Source organism: Poecilia formosa, unplaced genomic scaffold (assembly GCF_000485575.1).
Source record: "Poecilia formosa unplaced genomic scaffold, Poecilia_formosa-5.1.2 Scaffold98, whole genome shotgun sequence".
NCBI classification, from domain to species: domain Eukaryota; kingdom Metazoa; phylum Chordata; class Actinopteri; order Cyprinodontiformes; family Poeciliidae; genus Poecilia; species Poecilia formosa.
Window position 1 is genome coordinate 1355012 of NW_006800037.1, and position 15357 is coordinate 1370368.

At 37.8% G+C, this 15357-nt stretch overlaps 1 protein-coding gene and 1 long non-coding RNA gene across 2 annotated transcripts in view; one reads left to right on the forward strand and one right to left on the reverse strand.

The window, feature by feature from the left end:
* The window catches only part of trabd2b (TraB domain containing 2B), an 84548-nt gene that overhangs the window by 23345 nt on the left and 45846 nt on the right, over window positions 1–15357 (forward strand). The window lies entirely within an intron of this gene.
* The window catches only part of LOC107836949 (uncharacterized), a 24462-nt gene continuing 10169 nt past the window's right edge, over window positions 1065–15357 (reverse strand). Inside the window, exons 2-4 of the long non-coding RNA XR_001662922.1 lie at window positions 4335–4339; window positions 1322–1327; window positions 1065–1075 (exon numbers count right to left, since the gene is read on the reverse strand). This is a non-coding gene — a long non-coding RNA (uncharacterized LOC107836949). The remainder of the gene's footprint in view (window positions 1076–1321; window positions 1328–4334; window positions 4340–15357) is intronic.

Sequence of the window (15357 nt, forward strand, 5' to 3'; positions counted from 1 at the left end):
ATCCATCCATCCATCCATCCATCCATCCATCCATCCATCCATCCATCCATCCATCCATCCATCCATCTTCCGTCGGGTCGTGGGGTCAGCAGTCTAAGTAAGGAGGCTCAGAGTTTGCTCTCCCCAGCCACTTGTTCCAGCTCCTCTGGGGGAACCCATGGCATTCCCAGACCAGCTGAAAAACATTGTCAGCATGTCCTAGGTCTTCCCCAGGCCTCCTCCTGGTGGGACGTAGCCGGAACACCTCACCAGGGAGGCGTCCAGGAGGCATCCTGACCAGATTCAGAGTCACCTCAACTAGCTCCTCTTGACATGAAGGAGCAGCGGCTCTACTCTGAGTCTCTCCTGGATATCTGACCTTCTCACCCTATCTCTAAGGGAAAGCCCAGACACCCTACAGGGAAAACTAAGTTTGGCTGCTTGTATCCGTGACCTCGTTCTTTCGGTCATGACCCAAAGCTCATGACCATAGACGAGGGTAGGAACTTAGATCAACCGGTAAATCAAAAGCTTTGCTTTTTGGCTCAGCTCTCTCTTCACCACGACAGATCAGTACGGCCGCTTCACTGCAGATGCTGCACCAATCCGCCTGTCGATCTCCTGCTCCATTTTTCCCTCATTGGTGAATCCTGATCCTGAGATACTTGAACTCGTCCACTTGGGGCACTACATCCTCCCCGACCCAAAGAAGGCACTCTATATTTTTCTGGCTCATTTATTTATGCATTTATTTCTATAGCTATGAATTTTTATTTTATTTATTGAGATGATACAAGAAAGAACCTTGAACACATTGATCAACAGGTTTTGCATGTCATTCAACACATTCTCTCTCTTGGTTTTCTCATCCAGGGTGTCAGACACACACAGACACACGCACACACAAATAATACACATGCACAATAAAGTATAGGTGGTAATGTTAGCTAGTTGGTTAGATAACTAGTATTAGCTAACTTTGAAGAAGGCTAATATGTTGATTTGTGACAATAACGCTGTCACAGTACTCACGATTGACACACACAAACACATTTGTGAGTAAAAAAATTAAATATAATACCTAAATGTAAGAATTCTTGCTGTGTAAAATAATATTATTCAGGGGTGACACTTAGGTCTCAGTGTGTTTGGTTCACAAAAAAAATGTTTTCCTGACAGTCACAGTTGGTAAGAAACAAAGATTCCCATTAAATTCCATAGGAAATGAATGCCGGTCATTTTGGACCCACTCACGGAAGAATAGGGTAGTAACATAAAACATGCTATTTCTTAAAATGTATAAAAGGTAAATAAAAAATTTGAACTGCATGATATCAGTAACATGTTTCTTGAGGAATACCTGGAATATGAAGTTATGAAAACTTTTCATTACAAAGATATTGCAAAAAGATGACCTCACCGGGTCAAAAAGGACCCACTTACTCATCAGAGGGTTAAAACACAGATGCAAAGAACTGGAATACTGCTAGAAAACCATATTTCATTAAAATCCAGAGACAATTAAGAGATGCTGATTAAGAATTTGCAATATAAAATACAATTTGCGATTATTTCAGCTTTATCTGAATTGATCTTATTGATGCAGCTGAGGTCACATGAAGCACAGCTGAGAGCAGACTCAATAAAAATTGTTTATATACACCCAAAATATACTGCTTATTGTAGAAGTATATAGGATAATTAAAAGAAAAGTCTAACGATTGCTTGTATTTCCTAAAAGACAGAATGAAAGTTCATAAAAAAAGCATTGAATAAAACAATTTTTACATAAAGCACGTGATAAAATCTACTCTACTCTTTTCTTATTGTTGTTGTCTGTTATTCCTTAGATTCTGCCAAAGATCTACTTTGACTGACATGTATACATGCAACATTTATACTGGCACATCTTTCATTTTATTTTTTCACCCCTTCTAAAAAAAGAAAGTACAACTGTTGCAACTGGCAGCATCCAATTACAAATGTACTCTTCTTTTTTAGGTTGTCAGGGGTTTGTTTGGTATATGAAAGGTCTGTCACTTAAAATTTGAGTTTTCCTGTACTTTTCCTCCTGTTAAATATGTTCCAGTTAAGTAAAACTTTATTGATGAGAGCTTGGTTCCACTGGTTTTACATCTTTGGTAGCATTTGAAATACATTCATTTGCATATCAAACATGCTTTTTCTGGGGCAAAATAAGAAATGCAAAGGAATTATTTAATGCAATTTAATCACACTGAGCTGGGATGCACCACATATTATGAGTAGTTCTCAGAAACAGAGATTTAACTCTATGCAACTTAATTCATTAGTGGTGAATATGTGTCCAGAACGCTAGAGTTTTATAAAAATAAAAAATAAAAAAAAAAAAGCATACAGAGAGGATTACACAGGCCTGCAGAAATGCGGAGAGAAGACTGGTTGGCAGACTCATAGGAAGAGAATCAGGAGACGAAAGAGGACGGGTTTAGGACCCCTTAAAACCTCTTTACAGAGCCATGGTGTCGAGCCAGTTGAAGCACTTCAGTCGTAGTGTGAATTGCTTTTTAATGCCTGCTAACAACCAGGGTATTTTGTGGGATGCTCGCATGGATAAAGTGATATGAGGAGGAGCTGAAAAGATGGAAAGAGGGTGAGAGTAGCAGAGTAGCAACAATGTTTGGACAAGAGGTTTCAGCTGACCATACTGCTGGCTCTACATGGCTGCATGACTTAAATACTGTTTGGGTTTATTGCTATCAGTGATTGTATATTTAACATTGTGATTTTTCTTTGACTTCAGCCTCATTTCTCTTGGCTGTCTCTGTGTGTTTTTGCTCAAACTTGTTATTTAGTTCGAGACTGACAAAAAAATCAAATCTGTTATGCTGAAATCACAGCAGCAATTATCTTTATTGTTCTTCTATCCATACGTGACTGTCCAGCTGGCTACTGATGATACGCTCTCTTAATTTTCAATAATTTGCTGGTAAAAATCTTCATCCAACAAAAGTAAAATGCAAGATCCAATATCAATAGCAGTTCTAACAAATTTGAACAGCATTACTGTAGTGGTTAGAAGAGACATTTACTGTTTTTTATCTTGATGTGAACCTAACTCCTGTTTGATCAGTTCCTGGCCCTCTATGACACTTTTTCCTACAACAAATCAAAGTATAAAAGAGAAAGTGTTGCTCTAGTTTTCAAACACAATTTTCTTCATTTACTAAATAAAATGTCAAGATTAGATTCTGGGAAAATAAGTATGGATCAAATTATAAGCAGCTATGTCAATTAAACAATGTCACAACCAAACCTATCAAACTGCAGGGAACTGTGCAACCAATCCCGCCGCCATTTTGATTCGCTGCAATAGTGAAGGTAAATCTTCTGAATGTTTTCAGTTCAGCTTAAAAGGAAGCAGAAACATATAAAATATGTTCAACAAAAATTTACTGGGTTTGAATCACAAATTCCCATGTTAACTGAATACAAAAACCAAAAATAACATTTCTATGCAATAAAAACTAAATGTAAGAAAATCTAGAAAACATTATCATAAAACAGATGAAATTCCTAAGAAACATCAGACAAAGTAGGCTAAATTATGAAAATTAATACCAAACAACAGCTCAGACTATAAATATACTGTTAAAACTATGTTGATCTGTAGTTTAGATGAAACCGGGATGGGTTTCTTGAAATTGAAATTACCGCAAAGAAAGAACATATTTCTGGGAGTCCGGTGGCTTTCTTCTCAAATGCATGCACAAACACTAAGTGCTCAATAATGGAGTGATGAACACACACTCAGAATGAATTTCACAAGTTTTCACAGCATAGGAAAGATTTTTTGTGAATCTTCCTCACACTGGTTTGGGACTGGATTGTTCAACAATCCAACTATTGTTCGGAAAAAAAACCCAAAAACAAACAAAAAAAAAACAGAGGAGACGGGGTACAAAAATGACTGGAGGACCCAGAAGGGTTAAAAAAGCAGATAGAAAAACTGATAAATCATAAAACAAAGCGAGGATGCCTGTAGTTTTTCCAGATTCAGATGACTCTATTTATTTTATTTCATTTTTTTTATTTTACTTCTTTGTTTATCTTTCAAAGACCTTTTACACAAACATTCCTGAAGCTTTTACTTTCTGCATGAATTGCGACCAGTAGGTAGAACTATTTGGAATTTACTAACGCTGTCACTTTGTAAGTTGATATGAGCCATTCTAAGTGCTTGGCAAGGAAATGCCTTCTTACATATCATGACATTTTGGTTAGACTACACCACTCCAAGGAATTGATCATAACGTGGAATTTTGTAATGACATCTTTCCTGTTGCATGCTTGTTACCCGACACAGCACAAGAGACTTTAACTTCAATTCACCCCCAAACCTTGTGGGAACTAAGGCTCTTCTACACATGCAGTGATAAATTAAATTATGAGAATTCCAATTTAGTTTGTAATGATATATGGAGATATCAAACCAGGATAAGTCTATCTCACAAAACACTACACAGTTGCTGTTTTAGTTCAAGACACGATAATTATGGCGAACTGATGCTGTATGTTTTACATTTTAAACTATGTAAGTTATGTGTTGAGGTAGGCTTGAAAGTTATTGGTTGTTGAATGATAATTGCATGAAAAGGTCAATAAGACCTGTAGGTTGACTGGCCGACACTCAGCTACATAGGTACTTATGTAGTCCATTACTTTTAAGCAGTTTTCTGGCAGTGTTTTTGTTACTGCATTGCTTCACGGATCAAACCATTTTTAGTTACAATACTCATAAAATTTACTGAAACCAGAAAAACACCCCGATTTTAATGCATTACATCGCCATGTAAACGTCAGACATAGTTATCAAATTACTTTGTGTCCTTTATTTTGTATAAAAGACATTTCTTGAAATGGTGCCATGTTGTGATGTAGAACCATTAGAAAGGGCATAAATATATTTTTGTAAATGCTCAATTTTAAAATGGGATAAGGACGGCCATATCCTACTTAAAGTCGTACTAAGGTATCAATACATTGTAATTTGCCTGAATACAGTTGTGTGGAGTACACACACCAGTGGCCAGTGAGTTCTTGTGTGAAACCTTTGTTGTATTTCTGGAAAGAAGAAAAAGAAATCTTCTCAATTTATTTACAAAAATCTTGTAGTTCTCATGAGCTGATTGATTGCTACACCTCTGGTGTTCAAGGACTTTTGACCCGTCCGTCTCAGAGTCAACCTGTGGTGTTTTTGAATTACGGATATGACGGCACATTGGATAGGAGGAATTTGGTTTCTAATAAAAAATAATAACTCAGAGTGTTTGTGGAATAGTGGATATTTCTGTCTCTGTTGCTATATTCTCACATATGCAATGCTTATTTTGGATTTGCTGCAGTCAACAGCACATCAGGGACTGTGGATGAAATCATTTAGAAAGATATCTGGCTTGGGTTGGGCACCATTGCCCACCCAAGAGGTTGTGCTGATCTGGGTCTTGTAAAAAAAAAAAAAAAAGAAATCTCCATTTCACTTCATCTCTCATAGAAACACAAATAAATTCCTTTTAATCAGCCATGGATTGTCCAGGGCCTCATTTGGAAAGAATGTAATCGAATCTAAGGTAACATTATTCATAAGGTAAATTTGCTTTCCTAAGCTCGATTTCTTTTTCTACCACAGCTGGCTCTTGATACACACAAGGGTGATCTTGTGGTTTACATAAAGACCCAGTTATTGGAGATGAACAGAGAGCTTCAACTTTTAAGGGCGCTGCGCCTTGTAAAATGTAGGAATTCACACGGCATTGAAACTATTTTAACAAATGATTAAATATAAACTTTCTGGTATCATGAGAGCTTCTTGGCTCTCACTTCCTGTCTGTCCTGTTTCCTCTGTGTTTGCTCCATTCCTGCTTCCACAAGCTCTTGACACTCTGGAAGTGCTGAGGGAAAAAGGTCCGAGGTTCACCTTCTCTGAAAGGGGATCTAAACCGCCTGCTAACAGGAATGCCAAGCCTAACAGCGACTGACAGCTCATCACACTGAACATTGTTGCATGCATGTGTGTGTGTGTGTGTGTTCGGGTGGGAGTTTTTTTTTTTTTTAAGAGTGTGCCAAATATTTCTGCACATTTATTATGAGAATGCAAACATCCTTGATAAGGCTTAATAAGTCTTATTGTTTTCTCTTGCGTGCATGCTAGGAATGTGCCAGCATAAACACATGCAGCTGATTAAACTACGTACACAATCACACATGCTCCATACACATCAATCAGTCGGCAATAATAATATTTAGGAGCTTGATTGGAAATGTAAGGTATATGTCCCCCTTAGCTCCCCCTACCTTACTTAGCTGCGTCAAGGCCCTAACCACCGGCTTTCTCCACTCGTCAATCTCAGCTCAGATGGAAAGCAGATGGGTGCTTAGGATCGTCAAAGGGAGTCTGAATGAAAGACATGAGGTGGAATAAAACAGGCGTAGAGTCAGATGAAGGCCAGGAGGTCATGGTTAAAGACAGAAGAGATGAAAATGTGAATAAGAGACAGTGTGCCTTAGAGAAATTTAGAGACAGACAACCAGCAAAGAGGGAGATAAAGGCAGCCAAGGGATCAAGATGGAAACCAGGGACTAGACAGCCATTTTCAGATGAAAGGAATCCAACCAATCCCCTCAATGATAAACATGTGTCTGTGTCACCCATACTAGGGCTCTATTTATGCATGCGTGTGTTTGTGTGAGACTGCGTGTCATTGCGTTGTTATAGACACCGATTCCTGACTCACACGGTGCAGATGAAGATATACACTCAGACACATGACACCTTGTTCACCAGCTTGGCAACAGCAAGGGAAATATCCAGCAGGGGTGTCAACTGACAAAAACCATCATGCTCTCAGCACAGCAACAACCCAGATACACGAATATTTCATCTTTTCTCTTCTTTGGTCTGAACCGCTGCTAGTTTAAACTTTTGCACTTTCTCACGGAACATTGTACAGATAAATGTATGCTTAGTATTTCAGTAGTTGTGGTACAGCTTTCTCTGTAAAGTAGTACATTAAAAATATCTGCTTAAACACAATACTTGTAGTGATTACTCACATGTATTATTCCACTTTAACAACACAGTATTATAGGGTTCTGCAACAAAATATAACTGTGGAAGCGGTAGGGGAATTACTACGAACCAAGAGCATGGAGAGATTTACAAATGAGATTTTTCAAGCTGATGTGAAACTTAGCTGAAATCCAGTACAGTTAAATAAGAATAGATCTGCTGCAAGTATTTGGATTGCCTTTTATTGCTTAATTTACTGTTAAGCAATAAAAGTGAGTTAATTAAGATTTATTAGCATCCAGTTTTAGAAGCAGGGAGTATGGTGGAGATACTGAGGGGTAGGGGCTCGAAGACGAGACTTGAGACACACCCTGTTTGGCAGGGCACTGTAGGGACAGAACTGTCAATGAAGGTAAAAAAAAAACAAACAAAAAAAACAAAGGATTTTCAAGTTAATGCAAAACCTGCACCAGTTTTGAATAACTTGCTTATTCAAATCAGGTTGAATCAAGTGTCTTTCCGTCTTCATGTCTCCTATAGGAAGATATCCTAAGTACTGAGCCTTAGGCACAGTGCTTGACTGTGACTGTAGGAGTTTTTTTGTGTTAGTATTAGACCACTACATAATGTAAGTATAGGACCACAACCAGAGGGGTAAACTATCACGCATGTAAACTACATGGTATCAAGTGAAAACATGCTTTATATTACTATCAAGTATGTAAAAAAAAAAAAAAAAAAGCGAAATGTGTCTCTTTGAGTAGCCTGTCCTGACAAAATCTAAAACCAAGCTTAGAAATAATAGGCAAATGATGTAGTACCCATATTAAACATGGTTCTGTAATATTTTCTTTACAGGCTCCATGGAAACATTTATTTCACATGTCATTTGACACTTCAATAATGGATAAAAAATACAAAAAAAACCCCTCATGTATTCTGACTGAATTATCAGACTGCATTCTTCATTAAACTTAAATCTTCCTTTAAAAACTATTTGTACATAAATTGTGAACTCTTAGATTTCTATAAAGAAATATTACTGGGGCCACTTTAACAGAAAGTGGACATTCAAATTTCTTTTAACAGTTTACCCTATAATTGTTCAGAAAAAAAAAAAAAAACGTATATTGATCAACAGAGCGTCTTAAATAATAGTGTAAGCCTTCGCTTTAGAAACAAGCGTGGTCTCCAGCAGAACTTTAAACTGAAGAAAAGGAAGCACCACTGAACAAACCACTCGAACACAAGTAAAGTCAACTTGAATCTTTGGCGTGGTTAGAAATTCAGAAATAAGTTGAATGTTGTTAAAGCAGGCTATAAGGAAAAAAAAAAATCAACAAAGTTCCTCTGAGTTGGTGGTCTTCTATGGCAAGGACGCCAGACAATTCGTAAACACGACATCTTAGGGTCCACATTAGCTGATGGTTTGGTTGTGTGTTGCAAGCCGTTTTGCCTAACTTCAATAACATACAGAAAATCTGTTTCCTTTTCTGTTGTGATAACTGATGAGTTACTTAATGTGGCTTTGCGGCCATGTTTTGTACATTGTGATAGTGTTGTTCTTTTTAAATCCTAAGCAAGATAAAATGGATTTTACATACTGGGGGTTTTGGTCCACCTGGTTGTGAGTGGGGTTTGTTGTGATGACCCTGTTGTTGCGTGTGGATACACAAGGTCAGGGATGAACTGTATGATGATGATTAGCGAACAAATTGCGTTGTTTGTGCAAAATCAGTACAACAGTCTTGTTGTCTGTTCTGTTGTACGGGTGTTGGTATTGTGAGGTAAAGCAGTCTTATTTTCACACAGTTTAAGGTTTGCTGAGATGATAGAAGCTGAACTTTAGAGCCATTCATTTTATTTAAACAGACCATTCCCTTTTTGCAGCCATGGATTTTGATTACTAATATTATGAGCCATCAAAACTACTCATCTCCATATTTACAGTTTATTGCTAAGCCTCTTCTGTGAGTCTTTTGGTGAAAATGCAATCAGTAACGCTGATGCAGAGCTTCCCATAATCACATCTCCATTAGCAAGCAAGTCCTCTTCAAAAATCTGCCCCGTTCAGCATGTGTTTGCATGTATGTTTACCGACGCATGTTTAGTTTGGTGTTTTTTTATTTTCATAGCAGTTCACAACAATGACTGTGGGTAACATGGTATTTATTTGTGGGTCACGAAGTGTACATTCGTTCCTTTTTTTTTTTTTTTTATTCTTAGTGTGTAACCCATAGCTGTTTTGAACATCCATCAGCACATCGCCTTGAATGTGTGTTTGTGAATGTGTGGAGCCATCGAAACCACGGCTACTCACCCGTAACCACACCATAACTACTGGGTCGCTGGCATGCATTGACGCATGCAGAAGAATAGATAAACACTTGAGGACACTCACTCATTCGTATTCTGCGGTATTGCTTCTTGTGGCTCGGTTCCACTCACTGACTTTGACAGATATTGTTTTAGTGAGGTCAATAACATCATGTTGGTGTGACACCTTCTTATTTCTGTTGGCACGTTGTCGCTCGAGTTTCAACTTCGCCACTTAATTACTGTCAAAGCCAGTACTAAACCAACAGCAATCTAGCAAGATCTCAGTGTTAATAAATAGAGGTTTTGGCACGTAAGGAAGGGGGGTGAGAGACATATGGAAGGCTTTGTGGCCTTGAAAACAAATGCTTCCCAGTTCACTCAAGGCTATCAATAATGTATAAATTTAAGTAAATGTGATGAATAGATTTCATATTTTGTGGGTGAAAAAGAAAGAAAATGGTATCTCAAGAAAATAATGAGATAAAGAGCTTGGAAAATCCACAGGACTTTGAAAAAGGAATTTGTTTCCTCTGTGGTAACACTTGGCCTATTAAACCTACGGTCTGAGAAACTGTGAGAAAATGTTTGTTTGTGCTTTTTTGGCTCAAATTTAAGTTGAGAGTCGACCAGAAGTGTTTGTCATTGATCAAAAGATATCATTAAAGTTAGGCTGCATGGAGAAAGTTTGTGTTTCTAAGTGTTTGGGTTTTGTTTTGTCTATACAGACATTTAAAAGGAACATTTCTCTGGGTTTGAGCTGTAATGCTGCCTCTTGCTTTCTAAGAGAGGAAGCATTTTGTTCTGAGTTCTTTAAAATTTGCAAAGAGGAAGACTTTTTTTTTCTGTCAAATTTCTGACGATTGTCAATTTTGAAGAATTAATGTGACTTTCAAAGCTGTATTTAAACTGAAAACAGTGATTCCTTTTTATGTTTTAAAATTACAAGTGCTGATGTAGCTGTACATGTTTGTGCTGACATGCAGATAGGTTGTGCTTTTCAGAGATCATTTCCAAATATGTGGTGGACTTTAAAGGCTTTGAAATGTACTATAGCCATCAGTTTGTTAACATGGGTATTTGCATCATGAGTCATCGTCAGACTCCAATACAAGACAATAGAAGTTTCATTAAATCACAATTTTAGGCCTACTTTAACCTTGCCTATTCTTGGAGCAACTCTCTAATCATTTTAGATTTTGAGTTAGATAGAGATCCGCTGATTGAAGATCTTTTTTACTTATTCAAGTGGAAATAAATTCCGTTTTAACTACTATAATCAACAGCTTTAACACAGCATAGGCTACTGGGAGCTCAAGCTTCTGAGAAAAGGTTTGTGGAGGTTCTGATCAACCAACCAGAGCACTGAAATTCAGATATGAAAACAAAAAAGGAAAGAAAGAGAGAGGTTTTTTTTGCACATTTCAAAATTCAACTCATTAATTTTAAATGATAAACAATTCTTAATCAATTTAAAAACCTTCAACATTTCCAGATGAGCTAATTAAAATATTGTACAGCCGATTAACGAGCTGTTAAACAGTCAACATGGATATTCTGTGGAGAACTTTCCAAGTCTAGCGTGTTCCATGACAGAAAAGGGGTGGAAGCTCAAAAGAATGAAAAAGATGAACTTTGCTGTAGGTCATTCAACCTTTCTATAAAATCCATAAGTCTTATGATCTTTTTCTATCTATCATGTTTTATACATGCTCAGAATTTCCTTTTCACACTGAAAAAGCAAAGTTTGAGACTACTTGCCTCAGTAGCAACTTGTTCATCTTTTCCTGTCTCTGAAGTGTTGCACAAGAATCTGGTTTAAAATCAACCAATTAGGGTCACCTACTGATCTGTGTGCATCTGCAAAGTTAGCCACATTATTGAACAATTCTTAAGAGACATGGGCACAATCCAACTGTAATATAACAACTCTTACGAGCATTGAGTGAAGAAATACACGTCATTTTATGCATGACCTAAAAAGAGCTGTTTCACACATCTGCCGCTGAATATTCACTGCTAACAGACAGCTCAGAAAAAAAGGATAAACAAGTAGGTTCCTCTTTCCTACGCTTGCTTAAACCTGGCAGGATTGTGGGGTGCTGGTAGCTGTTGGTAGTTGTCATTCTAGAGAGGCAAAAACAATTTTAGAGCGGCCGATTAACCTTTCCATTCATGCTTTTAGACCGTGTAAGGAAGCCAGAGTACCCTGAAAAAATCCACCTTTACAAACCGATCACATCTGGTTCCACATAAAAAGAAACTCCCTCAGCAAGGATTTGAAGCTAGCACCTTCATGGTTTGAGGAAACAAAATGGAAACAACTTTGCTCCAGTGAAACCCTAAAACAACTAGTTTCAGCAAACCTCAATAAAAATCAGCGATAAAATATGACATGGTGTCATAAAAACTAAGTGGTGAAAGTGCAAGACAAAGATACATAACACACTGGTATATCTGACTAATTTAGCACAACTTCTGTTTCCTGGAGATGCCACTGGATGGTTTTCTTTTACATTATTTGCTACACTTAGACCTTTGTTTCAACACATTTTTAATGGGGACCTACGTCCAACCAGACTAATAAGCAACAAAAAGGAAACAGTTAAAATATATGTAAATTCTTAGTCACCGACTGGTGTCAACCCAGACGTCTGGGGAGTTGAAAATCCTCCAATAAACACCTTCATTAAAATGAGCTGCATGGTTTATAAGACTAATAATGGTGTTACTTTAGAGATTTTACCAATACCTTTATTTTCTACGGTTATTACAGAAAAAAAAAAAAATCTTCCACTCTTTGTCAAGCACTGAACCCCAATCTTTGGTTAAGGCAAGGAGCGACAGAGTTGCTGTTGTTCCTTGCCTCTAACAAGGAACGGCAGCAGCTAAACAGTTGTGATATGGCAGACATTTATTAATGACAGCTGCTTTTTGCATTTGGGTAGAAAAACAGAGCTTGCCTTTTAATTGAGAGAACTGCACCCAATCCCTGTTAGCTGCTTCTGTGAGTCCAATTTTAGAAATGTGTCAAATAAATCACGAAGGACACGGCGAAAACACTGCAAGGGCTCATTAGGAAGCTCTGTTTTCTCAAATTAGTAGATACTGTTGCTTAAGAGTTGAGACAAGCATTAAATGGCACATATATTTGAGGAAAGTTTCCATATGAAACGGTGAAACCTCACATATTGTTGCAATTTGCTCTACTTCCACTCCGAGATTTATTCTTTGCTCCACAGGTTTTATTCTTTGTCTTCTTGACAAACTGCAGAGGTTGTAATCTTGTTTATCTTGTTCTCCTCCCTTCTGCTTTGGCATTCCTCTCCATCGGTGTGGCCTCTTTGATGATTTGTGGCCCACTTAAAGCCACAATCCTGTGATCTGTTGGTCATGTTGACCACAAACACTCAGCAGCAACATGAGCTCACAGTTTTACATGCACACAAGAAGAGAGCGGGGGGAAAAAGTTAGTCAGGCATATTCAGATGTATATATAGCTCACACTTATTTTATCCACATGCACAATCTTAAACACTGGATTATAGGTCTCTTATACAGGCTGATCCTCTCTGTCACAAGATTATGCTGAGCTGTGGTTCAACCCTCTCTATTTTTCCTAATAGAGGGTATGGGTGCTAAGACTATTAGACATAGCAATTATAGATTTAATAATACTGTCTTTCTTCATACCAAGCACTTTTCCTTAGAGGCTGTGAGTGCTGGGTGGTTAAAAGGATGATGAATGACATTCATGTGAGGGCAAAAAAAAAAAAGTTTTTTTTTTTTTTTTTTATGTAAGGATACTCGCAAAACTGAGGAAAAATAATAATTGCCACTCCACAGAAATGCGTTTTGAGCCGAGCAGGGACTATAAACGTACATGTAGTTTTACTTCAACATATGTTTACATTTGAGGTCATAGAGATGTAGACTTTGGAGTCTGGTAGACGGTACGTCAGCAGACAGCGTGTTTTCCGTTGTGGGGAGTTCACTGATAACAAATATAATGCAGGGATAAAGAAGCAGCCAGGAATGTGACTGGGATAAATAGAATAAAATATGTGTCGCATTTTCATCAAAGGATAATTTCATGTGCACACCAGATGTGGTGGCACTGTGCGAGAATTATCACCATACGGTTCTTTGTGGCGCACGAGGACGCAAGCGAAGTGGGTGTGCACTCCATTTTACTTTATTTTCACCTATTTAGCGTCTTCAAAGTTTTTTTTTGAAGACCAACCAGACTGTGCAGATGTTTTAAGCCTCTTTTAAAGTAATATTATTATGTATGCTATGTATTTTCCAGGCACATAGTGCTAATTTGGCTTAATTATAATGTGGACTGGGCAACAATTCCAGACTCTGGGTGCAAACGTAACAGGGGAATACCCTAAAGCTTGCTGCAGAAATGTGGTTCGGCAAAGTACTGATACAGGGAAACTAAACAGTTGTTTACTTAAAACTGATTTATGATGACAGGTACAGTTGTTGGTGCTATTACATGTCGACATGCATGCGTGGGTTTTCTTCAGGCCGTAAACGGCATCCTCCCACAGTTTATGACGTGCATTTTTAATTAAATACAGATTCTAAAATGCCACTGAGTGGGTATGTTTTTTTTTTTTGGTGGTGGTTTGGTTTTTTTGTCCCCTGTGTCTCTGTCCATGGTGTGTCCCGCTTCTCACCTATTGACTACTGGATATAGTTACCATCACCATGTAGCCCCACAAGGATTAAGTGGATAGATAGATTGTTGTTATCATTCCATCATCTTCTCCCACTTTTGTACTCTTTGATTTTTTTTTTCTTTTTCTTTTTCTGGCCCTTGCTCTAGCAGCTACACACATACACACAGCTGTACATACACACATAATTCAAGGCTGTAAATAAATTAAAAAGACTGTAAAAACATTCTCTAAGCCCTGGCCGGGGCTCAAGTCAACAGAGCCGACTGCCTAAACTGCAGATTTATGAAATAATGAGAGTCTTACGAGGGCAGTTAAATGACCAGTCTCTGATGTGATAGCCAGCTCCGCTCTTCATCATGTCATGCTAGAGGAAGGGCAGCTAATCTAGGGCCGACATCGCTGTATCCCCATAATCTAATGTTGAACAGACACTGTCTCCCCAAACCACTGGTAACCAGAGGAGGTTACCTCCTTATCCTACCTTTGCTCTCATTTCCCTTTCACTCCTGCCACCTTGGTGCTTCTGTGAGCTTTTCATTTTGTCTCCTTCTTGTCTGCTTTGCACAGTCTCTGTTGACCTCTTTGTCTTCTACTCTGGCCTCCCTTTTCAACAGACACGAATACATTTTTCCCTCTGTATTTATTTCTCCGTCTGTCAAACTCAAACGTGCTTGAACCCTTGAACCATTGGATTTTTTTTTTTTTTTTTTTTTTTTTACAGTTTTCTTCCCCCCAGCTTTGATTAGTTGCTTTGATGATGCAGTCAGACTCATTCATGGCTGGCTCATAAACACGAATAATTCCTCACAAGTCCATACTTCAGCACAAGCTTGATGATTTGATTTAGTTTTCATTAACAACTGGTCATGGTAATAAAGTTCACCAGGTGTTGACAAGAATATTTCATGTAGAATTCCTGCTTCTGAGCACCTGCACTGTATTTCAGTTTTATGATCATAAGACAGATATGATAAAGTCAAGCCAACAACATGTCCTTTTCCTAATTCAGATTCAGTTCGATTCTGATATGAACTGAATGAAGTCAGTTAAGTAGGTTCATTCAGTTGTGTTTCATTTAATTGAGTTTGATGTATGATTTATTTTAGCTTAATTTCACTTAGTTCAGCTCAGTTTTTTTCAATTATTTTCAGTTTTATTGACCTCAATGGAATTCAGTTCAACTCAGTTATGCACATTTTCATTTAGTTCACTTATTGATTCAAATTAATTAATATCAGTTCAGGTTATTTCAGCTCAATTTTAAACTGAATACACACACACACACACACACACACGCACCCACACACACACACACACACACAC